Below are 24,269 nucleotides of genomic sequence, written 5' to 3'. Positions count from 1 at the left end.
TGTCATTGGTGATGAGAAAGATAAAAAATACAACCAGAAAAAGACAACGAAGCCAAAACTCCTGCATCCAAAGCCTCTAAGAAAAATTTGAATTGGTTGCCGGACATGGAAGAGCTCAAAAAGGATTTTGAAAATCGAGTAAGAGAAGTAGGGGAAAAATTACGAAGAAAAATGAGAGTGATGCAAGACAATCATGAAAAACAAGTCAACAGGAGAGCCACTAAGAGCCACAGTGTGCAAGGACTGTTTCTGATAGACTTAGCCCTTCACAGCAATGCAAGAACATAAAACATTCCCAAAGGACTCTTGAGGCAAAATTCCATCCACATTCAGAAAAAGAACTGTGAAATCAGAATGCAGAATAAAGCAGACTATTTTCTCTTATGTTATGTTTTGGTTTGGTTTTTCTCATGATTTCTCCCGTTCATTTTAATTCTTCTATGCAACATGACTAATGTGAAAATATGTTTAATAAGCATGTAATTGTAGAGCCCATGCAAGATTGCATGCCATCTTGGGGACGGAGGGGTAGAAAATTTAAAACTTGTAGAAGTGATTGTTGGAAACTGAAAACAAATAAATTAATTAAATCAAAAAAATAAATTTAGAGAAAAAAGAAATTATCAAAGAAAATGCCCTGATATTCTAGAACTAGAGGGTAAAATAGATATTCAAAGAATCCTCTGATCACCTCTTGAAAGAGACTTAAAAGGAAAACTTCTAGGAATATTGTAGCCAAATTTCAGAGTTCCCAAATCAAGGAGAAAATATTACAAGCAGACAGAAAGAAACAATTGAAGTTTTGTGGAAATACAATCAGAATAACACAGGATTTAGCAGTTTCTACATTCCTACATGGAAAGATGATATCTGTACCTCATGAAACTTTTCTCTGTATTAGGGTAATTGTGCATGTGTATGTTTGTGTGTGTGTGTGTGTGTGTGTGTATGTATGTATACGTATAGGTAGAGAGAGAGACTGAGAGATAGAGACAGAGAGAGACAGAGACAGAGAGAACTGAATATGAAGGAATGATATCTGAAAAAAGAAAATTAAGGATTGAGAGAAGAGACAGGTAGAATGTGGTAAATCATCTCACATAAGAGAAGCAAGAAAAAGCTTTTACAATAGAAGGGAAGAAGGGGAGAGTGAGAGGGAGTAAGTGAGCCTTCCTTTCATAGGTTTGGCCTCAGGAAGGGATAACATACACACTCAGTTGGATATGGAAGTTTATCTTACCATACAGGAAAGCAGGGGGGAAGGGGATGAGAGGAGGGATAAAAGAAGGGACAGCAGATTGGGGGAAGGGGTTATCGAAGCAAACACTTTGGTACAGGGACAAGTCAAAGGAGAGAACTGACTATATGGAGGGCAGGACAGGATAGAGGGAAATATAATTAGTCTTTCACAACATGACTGTTATGGAAGTGTTTTGCATGACATGTTTATCTTTATCAAATTGCTTGCCTTCTCAATGATGCTGTATGGGGAGGGGGGGTGTTTCTACATGCAACTAGTAAATAAGTTACATAAACAAAGGAGTATAGAAATTTGTCTTACCCTACAGGAAAATAGAAGGGAAAGGGATAAGGGGAGGGTGATAGAAAGGATGGCAGATTAGAGGAAAGGGAAATCAGAATACACACTGTCCTGGGGTGGGGCTGGGAGGGATGGGGAGAAAATTTGAAATTCAAAATTATGTGGAAGTGAATGTTGAAAATAAATAAATTTATGTTAAAAAGTTGATTCATTTTTTCAGTGAGTGTGCTCCTCTCACAGCTCACAGCTTTTCTATTCTTCAGTAGGTTAATCAATGAATTAACAAACATTTATTAAGGGTCAAGGAGTGAATAGAGATCTGATCTTTTAGTTTGAAAGCTCTGATACATCCTGACCATGAAGATGTTACTTAATGTTACTTAACCCCTTAATTCTCTAGACGAGTTAAAAAGAAGGTACCTACCTATACTGATGAAAGGAGCTGCTCAGAGGAGTTCTGTAATACTGAAGAAATAGCAGGTCTGATAGATGAAAAAGAGGGTCAGGTACTAGATATATAAAGACAAAAAAATCAAATAGTCCCTTACCTCCAGAAATTTACATTCTTCTCATATAGACATGTGTGTGTGTGTGCATGTGTGTATAAGTATATAAATAATAAATAGAAATTTTTTTTTTTTAGGAAGGCAGTAGCATCTAGGGCATGAGTTCTTAGTCTAAGGTCCTTGGGGTCTTTGAATAGATTTGGTAGGGATCTCTAAACTTAAGTAGGAAAAAAACCCCTCTCTTTTCAATAACCTCTAGCTGAAATTTAATTTTTCCTTCAAATATTTAAAAACATATTCAGAGAAGGGGTCCATAGGCTTCAAAAGACCACCAGAGCAATCTGTGACACAAAAAAGGTGATGAGTCCCTGGTGTAGGGAGATCAGGAAAGACTTGGTACTAGAGTTGAAGTTTGAAGGAAACTAGGCAGCTAGGTAGCAGTGGATAGAGCCACCAGTCTTGGAGTCAAGAAGATTCATCTTCTTGAGTTCAAATCTGACCTCAGATACTTACTAGATGTGTGACTCTGGGAAAGTCATTGAATCCCATTTGTATTAGTTCCCTCATCTGTAAAATGGACCAGAGAAGGAAATGGTAAATTACTTCAGTATCTTTGCCAAGAAAACTCCAAATGGGGTCATGAAGCATTGGACATGACTAAAATGACTGAACAGCAGAAACAACAAAAAGTTTCTAAGAGGCTGAGGTGAGGAGAGAGTATATTGTAGGCACTGGGACAGCCAGCAGAAAGGCATGGAGGTGGGAGATGGACTTTCTTTTTTCCAGAAGAAGGCCAGTTTGGCTAAAGGGGAATAATGTACAATAAGACTGGAATGTTAGTCAGGAACCAGTTTGAAAAGGCTTTTAAATAGAGGATTTTATGCTTGATCCTATAGGGAATAGGGAGCCATTGGCTGCTAAGTGGCACAGCGATTAGAGAGATGGGCAGATTTAAGTTAAAATCTGGCCTTGGATACTATGTGTGTGAACACAGGCAAGTCACTCAATCTCTGACTGCCTCGTTTTCCTCAATTGTAAAATGGGGATAATAATAGCCCCTATGTTCCAGCATTGTTGTAAGGATCAAATGAGAGCACATTTCTTTTTACGTGTTTATTTATTTATTCACTTATTTATCTATCTGCCTATCTGTCTATCTATCTATCTGTCTATCTATCTATCATCTATCTATCTATCTATCTATCTATCTATCTATCTATCTATCTCTTTTTAGTTCACAACATTCAGTTTTTGAGTTCCAGATTTTCTCCCCTTCCCTTCCCTTCCCCCTCCCCAAGATGGCATGCAATCTGATATAGGCTCTACACATACATTCACATTAAACATACTTTCACATTAGTTGTGTTGTAAAGAAAAACTATAACCAGTGGAAACAACCACAAGGAAACAAACAAAACAAAACAAAAGAGAGAGACAGCAAATAGCATGCTTTGATCTCCATTCAGACTCTGTATTTCTTTCTCTGCGTGTGGACGGCATTTTCCATCATGAGCCTTTTGGAGTTGTCTTAGAACCTTGTGTTGCTGAGAAGAGCCAAGTCTATCAAAGTCAGTCATCATACCATGTATCTATAACTGTGTACAATGTTCTCCTGGTTCTGCTCCCTTTACTCAGCATCAGTTCATGTTTCTAAAGCACTTAGCACAGTGTCTGGCATAGAGTAAACACTTAAAAAGTGCCTGTTTCCTTCCTTCATTCCACTGAAGCTTATTGAGTATGTCGAGTGTGATATGATCAGACTTGTGCTTTTGCAAAGTCCCTTTGGCAGCTGTGTAGAGAGATCATGCAGGGGACAGACTTACAAGGTGACCAATAATCTTTATGAATGATTGTGTCCTGAAAAGAATCTAATTCTGAGTGATTAACCTTGACATAGCTAGCTCATCCTTAGACAACAGACTGTCACTGGACCTGTATTTGACACCTTTGCAACTTGGAAGAATCTGCTAGAACTTGTTTTCTCTTGGTAGAACCTTTGAGAACCAGGATCATCTCTGAGCCATGAGATGGCACGGGAGTCAGTTTTTAATCAAGAGGCACCTATAACACATTAAAAAAAAAAATGTGAGCAAATAACTGCCCCAGGCTGAAGTCTTACATTAATTTGCAGGATGTTAAGGGGATTGTGTTAAGCCCTGATCAACATAGCACTTATACTGAAAAATTAAGAATTTGCTCTAACAATCTCCAGTTGAGGGTCTGAAGAAGGGTCAGTGAATTAAGCTGACACCGACTGGGCCTGGTGCCACCCCCTGCAGCTGCTTTTCCTTCCACTGCACAGGGTGGGAAGCAGAGGGTTCCTCGGGGTTTAAAGGGCAGCACTTAGCTAGCCAATACCAGCAGGATGTTGTTCAGCTCGGTTCCCTTCCTTCCTCCTCCCTCCTTCCTCCTTTAACAATAAACAAAGAGCTGCTGCCACAGGAGTTTGTGGGCCACTAGGCACTTATCCAATCCTCCTCACTTATGGTAACTGACAAAGGTAGCATCTTAGGGCCCTTTAGTTCTTGCTACAACTGTACCAACTAGGTCCACCGCAGATGTGCATTTTCTAAGCTTACATGAACCACACAGATTGTGAGGTAGTGGGTGAAGTTCTAGACTTGATCTCAGAAAGACCTGGGTTCAAATCCTTTTCAGACACTTTCAAACTACTTAAGCTCTTTTGGTGTATTTTGTTATCTGTAAAATGAGGGAGTTGGACTTCAATTACCTGACACAAATTACCTTGCATTTTCTTGTTGAAGTGTTTGATTAGCTTCACGAACACCTCTGCCTGGATGTCCCATGAGCAAATTTAACATGTCTAAAGTAAAATTTATGTTTTTCCCTAAATCCATTCTGTCCTTCATACCCTAGAATATACTCCCTCTCTACTTCTACCTTTGACATTCCTGAGTGTCCTTCAGAGCTCACCTCAAATGTCTCATCTTACACGGGGTCTTCACTTCTTCCCTCACCTATTAATCCCTTTCCCTATAAAGTACCTTGCATATATTTTGCATGTATTTAAATATTCTTGTTTATACGTATGAGTACATAAATAAGTACTCATGTAGAGAACTATAAAATATAAGCTCCATGAGAGCAGGGACTGTTTCCTCGCAGAACCAAGGCAGCTGGGTAATGCATGGATAGAGCGTCAAGCCTGGAGTCAGGAAGTCTAATCTTCCTGAGTTCAAACATTTACTAGCTGTGGGACCCTGGACAAGTCACTTGACCCTATTTGCCTCAGTTTCCTCTTCAGCACAATGAGCCAGAGAAGGAAATGGCAAACCCCTCCTGTCTTTTTGCCAAGAAAATCCCAGATTGGGTCATGAAGATTCAGATATGATAGAAAATGACTGAACAACATCAATTCCCAGAACTTAGCACTGCATCTGGCATTTAATAAGGGGTTGGAAATGTGTGTGTAAATTGGTGGGTGCCTGAGAGTATCATCTTTCTTGTTAGAGAACTGGGAATCATCTTCGACTTTTTTTTTTCTCCTTTGCCCTCCATGTCCAATTAGTTGCTAATTCTTGATGACTCTTCCTCCATAACAATCTTACATCTGTTCTTTTCCCTCTACTCTTAGAGCCCTATTCAAGACTTCCTGAATCCTTTCCCCCATCTTCCACCAGAATATATCTCTTCCTTCTCAAATTCTCCTGCAAGATTGTCTTTCTCTTTTTCCACTCTCATTCTGTATTTTGTGTCATGCAGTTCCTCTAATCTTTTGTCTGGACTATTGCAAAATCTTGCTAATTTGTCCCCCTAGCTCTACCTGCTCCCTTCTCCAATACATCCTATGTAGCTACCAGATTGATAGTTCTAAAGAACAAGCCCAACTGTGCTTCTCTTAAGAAGCTTCAGTAGCTCCCTGTTGCTTCTAGGATAAAATACAGATTTCTCTGTTTGGTATTTTAAACCCTTCACTGATTGGCTCCAACCTGCTTCCTAAATTGATTTGACATTGCTTATCCCCACATGTTTTATATTTCAAAGAATCTGGATTACCTGATGTTCCCAGAACATGGCATTCTACAGCCTTGTCTCAGTACATTTGTACTATACAAGGTTCCTTGTGCCTGAACTACTCTCAACCTTTGGTATCTATCGATCCCTTCAATTTTAATCACTATTTATTTACCTTGATTGGTTTTAATTTGCTTTTGCTTATCTTGCCTTATAGTTCCTTTCTCTCTGTTTTTTCTTCCAACATGTTCAGAAGCCTTCTCTCTGAAGATCTCACTCTGGAAGATCAGTCCTTCCCTATGGCCAATCCCCTCCATGGAGCCTCCGTTTTAAGGCATGTGCCCACGGCAATGATGTTCACTCCTTCTTTCCTCTCTGAGCTATTCCTGACTCTTCAGACTTCTTTTTCTACTATGCCCCTGTTCAAATACCCTCTCTACCCATCCACCCCCACTCCACCCACTCCATTAGACTATAAACTCCTTGAGGACAGAAACAGGCTTTCAAGTTGCTTGTATTTGTATTGCCTGTACTTAGTGCAGTGACAAGCATATAGGAAGCACCTAATAAACTCTTCTGGACCTCAACTGACTAGTTTAAGTGAATGATCTTTGGCATTTCCATGATGTCCATTAATTTTGTTTTGATCAAAGAGATCCAGTGAGAAATGGGGACTCATGAGCCTTGGTTTGGAATAAATGATGTACCCAGACAAGGCAGGTTCCAGGAATTTGAATGTAGCAATAGGATGGATGATACACAAGAATACTGCTGTTTCTCATCATGAGTTTGGAACTCCTCTCCAAGAATGACCTTTACAGCTGGTTTATTAATCACACAAGAGAGATAATGTCCTTGCTTTACAGCTATTTTTCATTTTATACCTCAAAAGGCATGACACAGTTTGATCAATGTTAAGCAGACTTGGCTCTTTGTGAAAAAAAATAAACACTTCCATTAAAGGTGAAGATTTGTCACTCTTGAAGGTATTTAAAAATGTGTTTCTTTGCATGTAAAACAGAATGCCAATAACATCTTTTCCAATCCTCAAGGTCAATGATTCTGTGTACTGTAGGATTTCAATGCCTTTCTCAAACAGGAGTGCCTGAAATGTTCTAGGCAAAGATAAACATCCTTGAATCTATATTTGAATAAGTAGATGGCCACTTGGGTGACTACTTGAAAGGGGAAAATGCTTACTCAGATAAATATTGTAGAACATTTTTATTAAATCAGTGAGTTGACTTCAAAGTTACATTTCATGTAATGAACTAGGGCTTGTGATCTGCAAAGGTCTTGCTAGAAATAACCCGTATTAATATGCAATTTGGAAATGTATTGCTACTGAGATTCAAGTTTCTCATCAGCGAAAGTCAACAACCCAACGTGTTAACTTGTGAAGGCTGAGTTCTAGTTTTGGAAATGGCTACATATCCTTTATGAAGTAATGCAATCAGAGAAGCTTTGGAAAAGGGAGAACCAAAGGATAATAATTTTTTTGTTGTTTCTTTGATGATATCTAGTGGACAGGATGATAGACTAAACCAGGAAGTATTCATAGGAATGTTTATGTCACACAGGTGCATCCTCATGTAGCAGATGAGGAAGAGTATGGAAGGTAATCCCAATTTACCAAAGCTATTCCTTAAGATTACTAAAGTCCCTGCATTCTGGTGTTATGTTCACCAAGCAGTCTTTTGGTTTTCATTTGGTTTCCCAGCTAGAAAGAAAATGGATTGATCAACTGATATGAGTACATTGGTTGACTTAGTGATTTGATTTATCATAAATTAATAGATTAAAATTCTGGTTAATAAATAAGTTCCCTCTGAGTTTGCCTCCTGTGAATTAACTCTCCAGAGCCTGGGCATCCCTGGATGAGTTGATAAAATTGAATTTCTGAGTTTATAAAGCAAAGGGCAGTCACTGGACTATGGTGTCTCCGGCAAGGTGTAGCCATAGTTAGACAGGCCCTGGTGTCCTGACTTTCATATTACTACCTAGCCCAGGGAATCTGCAACAGTCGTCTTCAAAGCAGTCTTTGGAGAACTACTTAATTCTGAAATATAATCTAGTTCTTCTTGACTTCCCTTAAGCACAGATCTGACCATGAAACTCTCCTACTCAGTTAACCCCCATGGCTTCCTATTATTTCAATAATAAAAAATAAGCTCTTCTGTTTAGCCTTTAAAGCCCTATGCAACCTAGCCACAAACTATTTTTCCAGCTTCAGTGGGTATTCCTCTCCCTTCCACACTACAATCAAGTCACACTACTCTGTTTTCTCTCTTTACCTCTATTTCAGAGTCCTTCTCTCCTTTTAAGAGATAGCTGGGGTATGATCTCCCGCATGAAGCCTTTTTTTGACTTCCCCCAGCTGCTAGTATCTTCCTTCCCAAACTCCTTGTATTAAAAAAATATATATGTGAATATACATGCATATATATATATACACATACACTGTATATACATTTTTATATGTACTTGTTTGTGTCCCCTTTTAGAATGGAAGTTTGTGAGTAGAGATTGTTCCATTATGTGTAGTTGAATACCCACCACTTAGCACAGTGCTTGGCACATAGTAAGTGCTTAATAAATACTTTTTGGTTGACTGATTTCCTTTCTCCCTCTCTCTCTCCACTCTAAGGAAAACACATTAGCTCTGGTACCGAGGGGACAGCTGAGCTATAAAGTATGAGGAATTTTCAAGTTGGCTGGGAAAGTTGCCTTTCTGAGTCACGTTAGAAATTAAACATGGAACTGTAGTCCTTCAGTATTTTGAAAAGCCAATTATTAGACACAGTTGACACTTACATCATACTTTATGGTACATCTCCTCTGTTATCTTCTTTTTGATAAATTACAGCCCTTCGAGGCAAGCAGTACAGGTATTATTGTTTCCACTTTGCAGATGAGAAAACTGAGGCTCAGAGAAGCTTAACCCAGAGACACATAACTCATAGGTGGCAGAGTTGAGATTGAAACTCAGATCCTTTGATTTCAGAGCCAAGGTCCTTTTACTTATACCACTGTTTTCTCTCCAATAGGATGGTTTCACCACCAACATTTTTTGGGCTTTATAACTGCCTACTGGATTTCTTTTCAAATTAGGCTACAAACTTCATGTTTGAAATAATGTCTTTTTATATCTTAAAGAAAATACATAAATTCTGAATTAGACATAGTAAGTATAGAGATGAACACTTTTTTTTGCCTGAAGGATTTCTTTGTTTTTATTTTTATTGACATTTTTCACCTTAGTCATGTTGCATAGAAGAATTAAAATGAATGGGAGGAACTATAAAACAAAACAAAACATATCACAAGAGAAAATGGTCTGCTTCATTCTGTGATCCAATTCCATAGTTCTTTCTCTGGATGTGGAAGGCTTTTTGCCTCGAGTCCATTGGGAATTTTTTTAGGTCCTTGCATTGTTATGAAGGACTAAATCTACCAGAAAAATTCCTCGCACACTGTGGTTGTTATTGTGTACAAAGTTCTCCTGGTTCTGCTCCTTTCACTCAGCATCAGTTCATATAAGTCTTTCCAGGCCTCTCTGGAGTCTTCCTATTCTTCATTTCTTGTAGCGTAATAGTATTCTGTTACATTCATATACCACAGTTTATTCATTCATTCCTCAATTGATGGGCATCTCCTTGATTTCCAGTTCTTGGCCACCACAAAGAGAGCTGATATAAATGTTTTTGTACATGTGGGGCCCTTTCCCATTTTTATGATCTCTTTGAGATACTGTCCTAGAAGTGATATTGCTGGGTCAAAGGGTATGCACGATTTTATAACCCTTTGGGAATAGTGAGAAGAACACTTCTGTAGTGATATTTTGTTGTACTTTGGTATTTTCATCATCATTAGTGATGATTATATTAATCAGTATCTTTTGCCTATTATGATTATTAATGTAAGAACTTTATGGTAGAGTAATTCTAAATCTAAGAGCTCCAAATTAGCATTTTATTAAAAGAGAAATACTGAGCTGTGAACATAATTTCATATTTATAATGATGTGCTTTTCTATTTTTACCCTAGATAAAGTCCTACAAAGAACACCCTTAATAATCACACCAGGGACTGAATATTCAGTGAATACCGTGTGCTGGCGATAAATACCTCAATGCACAGGAGTAAGGAGAGAAAATATGTGTGGTAGCTTTCCACCACACCAGTAGCTGGCCTTACACCAAACGGAAGAATTCAGTGACCATATTGAGAAATAGCCCTACTTGCTATGACAGATATCATTTCTGTTAAGGGATTTGGAATTATGAAACAGAGTTTAGTAATTAAGTGGGAAAGTATCCATAAAATATTGAGTAATTTTTTTTCTTTCTTTGAAGTCAACAAATGTTTCTTAAGTGCTACTGTGTACAGAACATTGTGCTAGTTTCTGTAATAGATATAAAACTGAGATAAGACACCATCCCTGCCCTTGTGGAATTTATAATCCACGTGGGGGGTGAGGTGGGGAATATGACACATTCATAAATAACTATAATATAAAACAGAACAGGATGAGTATGTAACAGAGATGCAAACAAAGTGATATGTTAGAGCTGAAAAGGGAAGGGGAAGGTCATTACTGGATTATGGGGATCAAAGAAAGATTTCTGGAGGAGGCTGAATTTGATTTAGGCTTTCAGTGATGGGTAGGAATTCAAGAGTTAGAAAACAGGGCATTCCAATTGGGAAGAGTATAACAAGCAAAGGTTGGAGGTGGGAAAGTACAAGAGATTTGTTAGGAATGTCATATTTAGAATGTAAGTTTCTAGAGGCCAGGGACTGTTTAATTTTTGCCTTTGTGCCACAATTCTTAGTACCATACCTGATGCTTAAGAGACACTTAGTTAAACGTCTCTTGGCTAAATCACTGATTGAAATGAATAACCCAGCCTGTAGAATGTATTCATGAGAGTAGTAGGAGAGGTCTAGAAAGACAAAGTATTTTGTAGAGTCTTGAATGTCAAGGAAAGAAGTATGAACTTTTCTTGGTAGGAAAGGGGGAGCCACGAAGGAATTGATCAGTGGAGTGACATTATTAAATATTTACACAAGGCATACATGTGACAGATGGTTTGGAAGAGGTATAATGTATATGAAGAATACCTGGTAGGAAGCTCATAGTAAAACTTCAAGTGGTTAGTAATGAGGACCTCTCCCAGGGTGTGGTAGTAGAAAAAGAGAGACCTGTGAGACGTTGTAGATGTAGAATTGGCAGTACTTTCCAACAGTTTGAAACAGAGGAATCCTGTGGATTGTTGGAGATATGGTTCTAGAACTTGGGAGAGAGGTCAGAGCTAGAGGTACTGATTTGAGTCTCATCTACATAGAAGTAATAGTTGAAGCCTTGGAAATGTTTCAACTTTCTATGCCGATGACTCCCAGGTTTCTACAGTATATAAAGTCCAAGTCTTTGGGGGACTCTAGTCTCTCATTACCAGTGTCCTGGTGTTGAACATCTCCAAATGAATGTCCCATAATAAAGGCATCTAGAACCCAACATGTCCAAAGACAGAATTCAGTTTTTTTTCTCTGAAACATTTTCTCCAACATTCTTCTTTTTGTCAAGGCCACTACCATTCTTGTAGTCACCTAGGTTTGCAAGGTTGGAGCAGTCCTCTATTTCTCACTTTCCCTGACCCTGGAAATCCCACTAGTTATCAAGTCTTGTCCATTCCACGTTTACAATATACCTTGCATGCCTTCCTTCTCTTTACTCACACAGTCAGTGCCTTAGTTCATCTGTCATCACCTTGTCTGGACTATTACAATAGCCTCTGACTCAGGTGCCTTGTGCTTAATATTTACTTCCACATAATTGGCAAACTGATTCTTCTAAAACACAAGTGCAAGAAGATGCAGTGGCTTCTTCTTGACTCTAGTGTCAAAATAGAACTTACCTGGCTTTTAAAGTCCTCCACATTCTGGTTCTAGCTTGCCTTTTTAAGCTTATTATACTGTACTCTCCTTTATGAATTCTGTTTTCCAATCAAATTGGCCCACTTGCTGTTCCTTGCAAACTTCATTCCACCTCTCTTTTCCATGACTTTGTATAGACCATTCCTCATTCTTCTGATCTACTTCCTCCTCACTTCTGCCTCATGAAATTCATGGTTCCCTTTAAGACTCAGCTCATGTGTCTCAACTCACCTACATGCAGCAGCCTATGCTGATAGGTCCCTGAGTTGCTTGTACCTTCCTTTCAGAAATTCTTTTGTTATTTATTTTGCATATGGAATGGGGGCACTGGCCTATCAAAGCCCAGTCCTTAAACACACGCAGCATACTTTTACCTGGTCTCAAAGCATAGGGACGCTTGGGAAATCCATCCTTTTCTACATCAGAGTGTGTCCAATGATTCTAGAATTGTTTTCTCTAGGCTTACTGCACGGTAATGAAAGTGATTTTTAACTGGGCATTGAATCAGAACCAACAACACATCAGGGAGCAGAGAGTTCTGTTCATTTGGACTTTAAGGACTGGGTCCTTATTGGCCAGTTTCCCTTCTCTTTCCTCCCACCCCCATTACATACCCATATAATGGTGATTACAGGACTGGCCTATGATGGTCCAATCTCCTTAAAGCTCAAATGAACATTATCTGTGTCTATAATCTATAGCTATAGCTCTGTCTATCTATCTATCTATCTATCTATCTATCTATCTATCTATCTCTCTATCCATCTATGTATGTATGTATGTATCTATCTATCTATCTATCTATCATCTATCTATGTGTATATATTATAGCTATGTGGCTCAGGAAATAGAGTGCTTGGCTTGGAATCAGAAAGACCTGAGTTTAAATCCAGCCTCAGGTACTTGTTAGTGACCTGGGCACATCATTTAACCTCTGTTTGCCTTAATTCCCTGGAGAAGGAAATGACAAACCACTCCAGTATCTTTGCCTAGGAAATTTCATGGATAGAATGGTTCATAGAGTCATGAAGAGTTGGACATGACTGGATGATTTTACAAGAAACACATACAGTATGTATATGTACATGTACATGAGTATATGTATGGATTTATCTGTATACATATACATGCAATGCATATGGATACATATATATGTGTACTACAATGCACATAAATATATATATATTTAATATTTAATGTTCTATATGTGTGTTATTTTCTTCCAGTACAATGTAAGCTTTTTGAGGGTGGGGATTGTTTTATTTTTTGCCTTTATATTACCAGAATCTAGTCCACCTAGTTTCCCCTACCCCCATGTAACATAATACAAAGCAATTTCAAGGTGAGGGCACTAGCAACTCAGGGAGCAGAGAAAGCCTTTTGTAGGACCTTTTGTAGGACCTGAGCTGTGTTTTGAAGGAAGTGAGAATTTCTAAAAGGCAGAGGTGAGGAGAGACAGAATGTCCCAGACTTGGGAGGCTATTTATGCAAAGCCATGGGAGCAGGAGATGGAATGTTGTGTAGGTCAAATAGTTATCAGACTGGTTTGAATGGAATAGAAAATATGTGGAGACAAGTAATATCAACTAAGAATGGAGAGGAAGATGGGAATTGGACTATGAAGGGTATAATGCAAGGTTGAAGATTTTGTATTTGATCCTAGTGGCAAAAGGGAGCCACTGAATACTTGTGAGTTTGAGAGTGACAGCCAGGTCTGTTTTTTAGGTCCATACCATTGGCAGCTGAATGAAGAATATCTTGGCAAGGAGGAAGATTGGAAACAGAGAGACCAATGAAGAAGTTGTTGAAGTAGGCCCAATGAGAAAGAGGTGAGAAGGGCCTGGCCTGTCTTCTCTCTATCCTTAAGCACATATGAAATGGTTTAATTTTGCCCATACATCAGTCATTTTCCAGAACCAACACTGATTTAAAAACTATTTTTTAGAACTTTTCATTTGAAGACTGTCCTACCCTCAAAAGTTTAATCAGAAAACTATGGGAAAATCTTGGCCCAAGGGAACAAGTCTGACAGGATCTGTCCTGTACCCGATTTATGTCATACGCTGAGTATTTTTTTACCCCACCATTTTTCAAATCCAGTCTAAATGTGAGACAAATTTAACTAAACTTTAGGGATTCTCCCCAAGTCTCTGCTGTGAAAAGAAAACCAGACAGTTTGAGCAAAGGAGTGTAACTCTTTTCTGTAGGAGCCAAGCCTCTCCGGGATTTTACCTGATCTTCATCTATCTCCATCTTGCAGAATCTCCAGCTTCTTTCAAGCTTTAGCTCAAGCACCATGACTCCTACCAGCTGCTAGTGCCCTCCCCACTACCTTTCATTTACTTTGTATATATTTTGTTTTTACTTTTTTGTGTACATTTCCCTTGATAAATTGTAAGCTCCTTGAAGGTAGGGACGCTTTCCTTTTTGTCTTTGAATCTCCAACCCTTGGCACAAAGCCTAACTCATAATAGGTACTTTATAAATGGTTGTTGATTGGTAGTCTGGAGGAATAGCTAGTAGACTAATTTGACTGTTACATAGTGTGCATAAAGGGAAATCATAGGAAATAAGTCTGGAAAGATAAGATGAGGCAGATTTAAGGCAAAGTGCCTTAAATTCCAGACTCTGAAGTTTGGATTTTATCTTAGAGACAATGGGGAACTGCTGAAGATTTTTTGAGCAGGAGAGTGACTTGGTCAAATCTATGCTTTTGGTTAATTTGGCAGCTATATGGTTGGACTCTGCAAACACTGAGGTCATACTCAGTGAAAAATATGAAAACAGGCAGATTTTCACTAATAGCTCTTTAAAACAGATCACATCTTTTCTATAATACAATTAGTCAAAAGATATAAATCCCCTCTTTGTTTATTATTAATTACAAAAAAAAGTATTTGAGTTGGTACTATAAAGTGCAGCATCAAAGACTCTCTCATAAGAATCTCTCAAGCATATATTAAGATCACACAAAATTTCTTGGCAAATGCAACCATAGAACAAACTATTCAATATCTTGTGATTATTGAAGAAAAGAAAATGTATAATTGTCAAAGTGGTTCTCCATACTCAAAAAAGGTATTCTGATAAACTTCTAAATACATGTAGTCTTCCCTATAGATGGCGACCCTCCTTTTATGGATAATATTGTGTGGATTGGATTAAGCATTAGGACAGGAATTAGCCAACTACAGTCTATAAGTGAAATCTGGCCCTGCCTGTTTTTATATGGCCCATGAGCTAAGAATGGTTTTTACATTTCAAAATGCAATTTATTTGAAATTGTATGATTTTAAATTGTAAAAGTATAATTTATTTGAAATTTAAATATGATTTATTTTTAAAACATAAAAGCTATTTTTAATTTACAGAATATACAAAAATAAGACCCGATTTGGCCCATGGGCTGTGGTTTGTTGACCACTAGTCTAGACCTTGATATTGAGATCTATGATTATTTAAAGGAGATCAACCTAATAATTCATATTTTAGGACCCTGTCAATGAAATCCATGATTATTCAAAGAGAATCAACTTAATAATTCATCTGGGAAAAGCTAAGTGGACAAAAATGTCTATTGTTCAGGTTATGACATGAGGTTGGATGGTCAGGGTATTGAGTTAGTATATCATCAAGTATGTTTGAGACAGGCATTGCAGATCCGGCTCACAGAGGTTGGAATAGATTTATGAGACTATGCAATGCTTTTAATGATCTCAAGCTTCTTATTGCTGCAAAAGTCCACCTTTTCAATACAATAATTCTCCTTTTATGGTACAAATCTTGAAACATTACAATCTCTGAGGAATAAAAGTTTGGGATGACCCAATGGGCAATGGGAAGATACACTGTGGGTGCAAGTAAACTGCAGCTTATTTCTACCAGTGAACTATTCTCAAGAAGTGGCACAAGAAATATTAATGAGGTCATTTGTGATTGGAAAAGAAAAATCAGGCATGTTATATGAGCAAGGAAAAAGACAAATAGTATAAGTGCTCCATGAATACCCTCAATATGTAAAATATAAAAAGACCTAGGGGAAGACCTCTTGCACCCTCTTGGGTAGATCTTCTATAACCTATAGGGGAAATTACACAAGTTAAGAAGACATGGATGGGTTCGGATCTATACCTATGAAGTACCCGCCATGTATGAATTCCAATACCTAAATTGATAAGAACATTAATCCATTGAAATAGTAAAGCTTAAATTCTCAACATTAAAAAACTAATAACTTAGTTAATTTTAATTTTCTGAAATTTTCATATTCTGAAATTGAACACCAAATAAAGCTAACATTTCCATATATATTGTAGTACAGAAGGAAGAGATTGTACATGAAACTGTAAATTTCAGTTATGTAGAGATTGGTTTTTTTCTTTAAGTAAATAATAAGTTCAACATGTAATGTTCAAAGCTGTCCTGCTTGACTGTGATTTCTTCCCACCTTCCTCTGCTGTCTTCTTATTTGATGGTGGTGGTTGTGGGGAACCCTATTCCTAGCTACTCTCTCCTTCACATCACCAATTCTAAAAAAAAAAAAGCTTTGAAACAAATATACATGATAACAAACATAGCACTGGAGCTAAGTAAATCCCCATGTTGGCCATGTCCCAAAATAAGACAATTTGCATCTTGAGTCCTTCACCTCTGGATGAGGTATACAGCAAGCTTCATCACTGGTACTCTAAAATTGTGGTGAGTCACTTCTTTTAAAACATGTCTATTTGTTAAAATTAATAAGATTTTGTTTTCTTTCTTATTCCTCACCCATTAAGGAAAAAAGAAAGGAAAACAAAACCCTTGTAAGAAATAAGCATGATCCAATGAAACAAATTCTTATACCAGATGTGTAAAAATGTATATCTCATCTTGCGTCTTAAGTTCCTCTTCTCTCTGTCATGAAGTGGACAGAATTCTTCATCATGAGTCCTCTGGAACTGTGTGGTTAGTCATTACATTGATCCTCTGAGTCCTTAATCTTTCAAAACGGTTTATTTTATAACATTGTTGTTATTGTATAAATTGTTCCCTTGGTTGAGTGGTCATGTTACACTAGTTCATATAAAGTTTTCTAGGCTTCTCCAAAATATTCCCCTTCACTGTTTATTATGACACAGTACTGTGCCATAATAAATTGTATTATAGAATATATAAATATATATACATATAAGTATAAATTGTATTTATAATTGTATTATAGAAAAGATGCATTGATATAACATAATTTTTTCAACTCTTCCCCATTTGATGGAACCCTCCTAAGTCTAGTTCTTTGCCGCTGTGAAAAGAGTTACTTATTATAATTAATTTTGTAGGTATGGGTTCTTTTCCTCATTTTATCCCTTTGGTCTAGTAATGCTATTGCTATGTCAAAAGGGTACATAGTTTAGAACTTTTGGGGCATAGTTCAAATTGCTTTCCAGAACAGCAGCACCAATTCCCAATTCCATCAAAGTGACTAGTCAGCCTGTTTTTGTGAAGCCCTTCCAATACTCGCAATTTTCCTTTTTGATCATTGTGGCCAATCTGAGAGGTAAATAAGGTATCAACTATCTCAGAGTTGTTTTATTTGTTTCTCTAGTTGCTAGTGATCTGAAGCAGCTTTTCATAGAGTTGTTGATAGATTACATTTCTTCCTTTGGAAAATGCCTGTTCATATCCTTTGACCATTTATCTGCGGGGGAAGTAACAGTTACTATTTTCAGTGACTTTTTTTTCTTTTTCATAAGTCAAGAGTTTCAGTTGGTGAGAGGGCAGGATGTTCTTAGTTTAAACTGACAATGAAATGATTCATTGTTGTTCATATTGATAAATGAGTGATTTTCATATAGGTTGCTTAAAAGGCCATGTAACATTGTTAGTCACACAGTTTTGGTTGGTTTTAGATTTATTAAATTGATTTGATTCAGACATGAAAGGTCCTTATTGATGTTTTGAGCCATATTTAGGAGATGGTCCATAACAAATGTTTTAGAATAATGAATTACTTCATAGAAATGATGTTCCATCTATAACTCAGTCAAGTTGGAATATGTTTCAGGTAAACATGATAAGTGCAAAAGACTTCAACCGGATCCCTCCATACTGCTCTCTTACTGCACAGTATAATGCCAAGGTGAGCCAAGGATGAGGATGAGGGGGAGTCCCAGTGACTTCCTACTCATTCTTCACCTTCTATGTCTCTCATGTGCCAGGGTAGAAGAGACACAGAGGTATGGAATACTAGAACATATGCTCTCATTCCTTATTTAACTATTCATAAAGGACCTCAGGGCCTGGCACAGTGCTATAGATACATTAGGTGCTTAATAAATGTTTGTTGAATTGATTCCTCTTTGATATATTGGGTCTTGCCAGTACCACTTAAACAAAAACGGCTGTGTAAGTAAGGGCCCAATTTGGTGTAGATACTACTTAAAAACTGAACTTGAATGTATTTGATTACAGTTCAAGAGTATTCAGCAAAAAGATACTAGAAATCACAATAGGTATTTATGAAGGAGAACTAGTAGTCTACAGTGAGAATCTTAGAAGTGGTATTTTTGTTTATTTTATAGGGAAGGGGTTAGAATATTTTTGGAAAAAGACTTTAAGGCAAAGCCATAACCAGTAATTTTTGCATCTGGAACAAACAGAACAAAATATGCCTTCAAATTAAATTTGTGATATAATTTATTACGAATGTGAAATAATTCATTTTGAATGTAAATACGAAAATGAAGCAATTAAAACAAATTCAGTTAAGTAGGAGGGGAAATTTCTTATTGAAAGTAAGCATTTATAATAGAGCCTGCTATGAGCCAGGCATGGTGTGAAGTGCTTTACAACTTCTCATCCCATTTGATACTCACAATAACCCAGGGAGGTAGAAGCTATTAGGATTATTCCCATTTTTACAGTTGAGTAAATAGAGGCAGACAGAAGCTGAGTGACTTGCCGAGTGTGACATGGCTAGTAAGTGTCTGAGGTTGGATTTGAACTCTTGGTTCTTGACTCTAGGTCTAGCACTCCCTTTGCCACCTCTATGTCTCATTATAGTGGCATCTATGTTGCTAGAGAGCATTTGTTAAGTTCTTATGTTCTCTAAATTTCAGTTTCCTGGATCAAAATCTTCATCAACTCACCTTGGTTATGGCTTTGCTTTAAGCTTTCTTTTCCATTTGGGGCCATATTTTGATTAGGAACAAATACTCTCTTTGATCAGAGTAGAAAATATACCCTGACACATTATTTGATGAATTGTGGCCAAATTCTGAAGACGCTAAAAAGATATGGAGATAAAGCAACTTTTATATTGCTAGCAAAGACAAGAGAAAAAAATTCACTAATGATAGAGAATCTATATGAAAAAATATGTTTCCTTTGACTGGATCTTTTACATGACAGATGTGTTTTCCTTTAAAATTACCAGCTAAAATTAGACAACTAAATAATTATCTTTAATGCTTGTAATAGTAAAATATTTTTTAACCTAATATTTTTCAATAGGGAACTACATAGTATTTAATATATAGTATTAGTCTTATAATTATTTTAAATCAGTTCAGTTATATATTTCTTTCAGTCACATGCCAGTTACTGATTTTGAGCTAACAGCCAAACTCAACAGTATTGGAACTTAAGCCACAGTGTCTGAAGGACTACAGACCACAGCCCTGAAATTTACATAGCTTACTACTACCACTGCCTTCTACTTGGGTTAGGCCACAAATACCAAGGAACAAGCTTTTTTTCTCAAATATTCATCTCTGGCTGCCAGCAAAGTCCACAAAGTGTAGGGATGCATGAAGACAGAAAGTGATGTTTGACGGTGAGCTGAGGAGGGTGGGTGGCTTAAGTTCTGCAGACCTTAAAAAATGTTGTCAGTTCTCATTTCATCTGAACAGTTTCTCCCACACCTTTCTAGGGAAGACTTTGAATGCTGATGAACTAAATTATAAATTCATTTCCAGACTGAGGCTTTTGAATGATTCCTGTCCCGATTTTGTTACTTGGCACTTAATGTGTGGAGAAAACTCTTATATTGGCCTCCTTTCGAGCCCTACTTTAGAGGCATTCAAACAAAATCACTTTGGTCATTCCATTTATCTAACCTAATTTCCCCATGTGTTTTTGTGTAACTCTTTAACTAAGTGCTTCTTGTCCCTTTAAATGTTCATTCATATCTTTAATTTCTTTGTAGGCATGAGTCATTTTGTTTTCTATTAGATTAAAAGCCGCTAGACAGCATGAGAAAGAACAGAAGACACCGCTCACTTTGGACATTTGTACCTACTATTTTTCCAGCTGTCCTTCTTAAAACTTTTTGCATGCTGCTTAGAACATTTTCCTCTCAGGCTATTAAGATTCCCAAGTCCTGGGCTTTCTGAAAACATAAAGATGATATTAAAGAGACATTTGGGGAAGTGTTTTGTATCTTTTGCTGCAGTTTTCTGACTGCCTCTATAAGGGGCTTTTCTTCTAAAGTGAAGATGCAGTCGCATTATTTCTGAGATGGTAGGCCAAGTTTTGAATGAGAACCTGGCAAGCCGTTACCACCCAAATCGTTACAGAATCAACAGTGGTGGTATAGAAATTAAAGCCAATGAAAGAGGAAAGAAAAGTGAGAACAGGGAATGTTGTTTATAATTACGGCTAAAGATTAAACTTGGACTCATATCTCAAAATATATAACATGAATTAGCCAATTAACCAAGTCCTACATGTATTTTGACCCTTTCTGGAAGATAGAGAAGATCTAGGGAAGTCCAGAAAGGAAATATGAATACTCATGCATTGGAATGGAAAGCCATAAAATATTTTTATTGTGCAATGATAAATGAAAAATGCAAATGTGCCAAGAGCAACACTAGAACTTAAGTCCTGAAATCCCATGTGAACATTTCATTTTTTGGCTCAGTTCTTGTTTTAAGACTACTTGGGTTCCCCTGATTCAACCTCCTTATTCCCACTGCAATTGCTTTCTCTATGTATGTATTTACTTGGTACTAATCCATAGCTCATGCTTTTTGGAAATCTCTTGTTGAATTTGGATCTGGCTCCCCACTTCTACCCTGAAGCAAAACATACAATCATTTAAGGACACAATTTCCAGTTGACTTGTCGCTAGGGAGTGTAGCAGATAGAGTGGTGGTTCTGGAATCGTGAAGACCTGAGTTCAAATACAGCCTCAGACACTTTACTAGCTATGTGACCCAAGGCAAGTCATTTAAACTCTATCTGCCTTCATTTCCTCATCTGCAAAATGGGAACAATAATAGCACTTACCACCCAGGTCTGTTGTGAGAATTAAATGAGATATTTATAAAGTCCTTAGCACAATGCTTGGCATATAATAGGCTTTTAATAAATGCTTATTTCCTTCTTTGCTTTCCTTTATAGGGTAACTAAAAAGAAGTTGGCTTAAACTGAAGCTCCCTTACTTAAATTCAATCTTAACTGCCTGTGACTGGGAGCCATTTCTTCTGACTCCAAGTCCAGCGCTCTTTCCTTCATAATATGCTATTTTTTCATTAATGTACAAATACATTAATATAGAGAGATGCAAGTCCTGACTTACTCCCAAATAGTAACTAAGCTGTTGTAGCTAATAATGCAGCTGTGCATAGGTAATTATCTTTTCCAATCTCTTTTTTTAATTTTCAAATTATATTTTTACTTCCAGTTCCAAATTCTCTCCTCCCACTACCTCATCCTCCACTCATTGAGAAGGTAAAACGCAGGATATTGCATTGTACAAATGAAGTAATGCAAAACATATTTTGGCATTAGCCATGTTCCAAAAAAAGCAAGAAAAATAAAGAAGAAAGATATGGTTCATTATGCACTCTGAGTCTGTCAATTGTCTCTCTGGAGGTGGAAACCATTCTTCATCATAAGTTTTTTAGCATTGTGGTAGATCATTGGACTAGTCAGAGTTACTAAATCTTTCCCAGTTCATTATATTTATGATATTGTTACTGGGGACATTGTTCTCCTGGTTTTGCTCATTTGACTTTGCCTCAGTTCACGTAAGTCTTCCCAAAGTTTTTCTAAAACCATCCCTTTCATTATTTCTTACAACACAATAGTATTCCATCATATTCACATACCCTAACTTCTTCAGCCATTCCCCAATTGATGGACATCTCCTCAGTTTGCCACCACAAAAAGAGCTGCCATAAATATTTTTTGGACATATGTATCCTTCTGCTTTTCCTTTGATGTCCTTGGGTTGTGGTAGTACTGTTGGATCGAAGGACATGTCAGTTTTGAGGCTCTTTGGTTATGATTTCAAATTATTTTCTAGAATAGCTGTGCCAATTTTTCTTCACCACTCTATTCCCTGGAAGAGGAACTGTATATGTTGAACAACAAATGGTAAAGATATTTCTCCATGCCTTTGCCCGTCAGAATCTAGCATATTAACTTGAAACACTATGTCGTTTGTATGTAAACATCACAGCAGTGTAGATAGAGGTTCATTGGAGCCAGAGATGTTCAGAACGAAATTGTCTGATACCTTGATGATTCATCAAGAGATAGTGGAATACTATTTATTATATTGGATGGCTCTATGGGAGGGAAATGGAGGAAACTTGGGATAATTATGATCATGTAAGAAATTATATCAATAAAACTTATTTTAAAATTAAAAATATTTTTAAAATTTATATTAAGTTACATATATAAATTTATATCAAATTATTTTTTAAAAAATGATAATGGGACAGGAAGTCAGCTTATGAACCTTCTCTGGAAAAAATGAGCATGTTTGACTTAGTTTGATGCAGGGCACAAATCCGACCTAGTTAAAGTATTTCTTTACTATTTTGAACCTATATACTTTTCTTCAATATTCTTAATCCCATTTGCTTAGCTTTCTCCTAAAAAAAATCTAATCACCGAATATAACTCTGACTTTGCATCTTCCCTCTTTGGTTAAAATGAATTTTCTGTATACAACCTTGATTTGAGTCTGTGGTTGATCTATAAGTTGTACTCATCTTGTGGGGCATAGGGTTATTTATGATGGTGGTTATGTTGGGCTCACCTTTTCCCCTTTCCCCCATACACAGCTAGTTAATTCACTGCCTCTTCTCTTTCCACTTACAAACATGCTCAGGTTTTTAAATTTTTTAAAAAAATTTCCCAGTACTTAAAAAAACCCTCACTTTCAACAGCAACCATAAAATAATTGAAAATGAATTGCAGTTATGCAGAATAAGCTTGTCCCAAAGAAAAGATATTAAGAAGATAATTCCCCCAACTCTTTTGCAGAGGTGGAAGATCCATGGATATGATATGTTGCATATATTTTCAGACTTTTCCAGTGTATTGATTGATTTTACTGATTTTTTCTCATCCTCTTTTTCTTTTATTATCCTTGACTACCAGATTCAATCCACTGCTGCAAGGGATACTAAAGGTTGTTCTTCACTGAACCCAGCTGCTAGCAAATGCTGGTATGGACCAGAGTTCCTGGAAATCTTAAGATCTCACATGCTCACATGCTCCATTTTGTCTTCAACACTCATTCACCTAAGATCAGGAAAGAACAAATGCTAAGAAATAAAGAAACTCCTTGTCTGTCTCTTCCTATTTCTATCTGCTTGTCTCTCTCCTTTTGATCTTTATGTTGACCACTGTTACAGGCACTGTGTATATCATTTTCTTGGTTATGCCTTCTTTACTGTGCATTAGACTTTTAGACTTTAAAAACAGCAGATATTCCTTCTAATCAAAACCAGGTCTAAATCTGAACCATTTTCAGTTTGATTCTACCAAGGCTTGAATTCTTCTGGCAAAATCTTCAAGAGTCTCATATTACCCTCACACTCAAAGAAGCATCAGAGGGAGACTTCTTTAGCAGCACAGTGATACACTGGATGTCTGCTGTCCAAAGACCATTCCAATTGAACTTGGAGAGACCTGAGATCAACGTGGTCACAGGTTATCAATCACAGGGTGATTGATAACTCTCAAAGACTCTCCTAGGAGAGAGCTTGGGAACAGAACCATTAGAGGCAATACAACTACGTCACAATTAATGCAAATTTCCATAATGTTGTCACTTCATGGGATTCATTATTTAAACTAATCAGGACCTAGCTAAACTCTCATTGATGAAATTTTAGATCCTTGAGGATAGATAAATAAATATTGAGGATAAATAAATATTCATCCTAATAAATGAATGTATAAATGTGTAAATGAAATAATGAAAAACATGGGAAAACAGTTAGATTAAAGGACACCATGATCAACTCCAAACTTGAAACACTCCACCACTTAATGAGTGTTTTTTGATAACATACAGTAAAAAGTCACCA

The sequence above is a fragment of the Notamacropus eugenii genome, chromosome 4, assembly GCF_028372415.1.
Source record: "Notamacropus eugenii isolate mMacEug1 chromosome 4, mMacEug1.pri_v2, whole genome shotgun sequence".
In the NCBI taxonomy this organism is placed as follows: Eukaryota; Metazoa; Chordata; class Mammalia; order Diprotodontia; family Macropodidae; genus Notamacropus; species Notamacropus eugenii.
Note: the sequence above shows the minus strand (reverse complement) of the source record.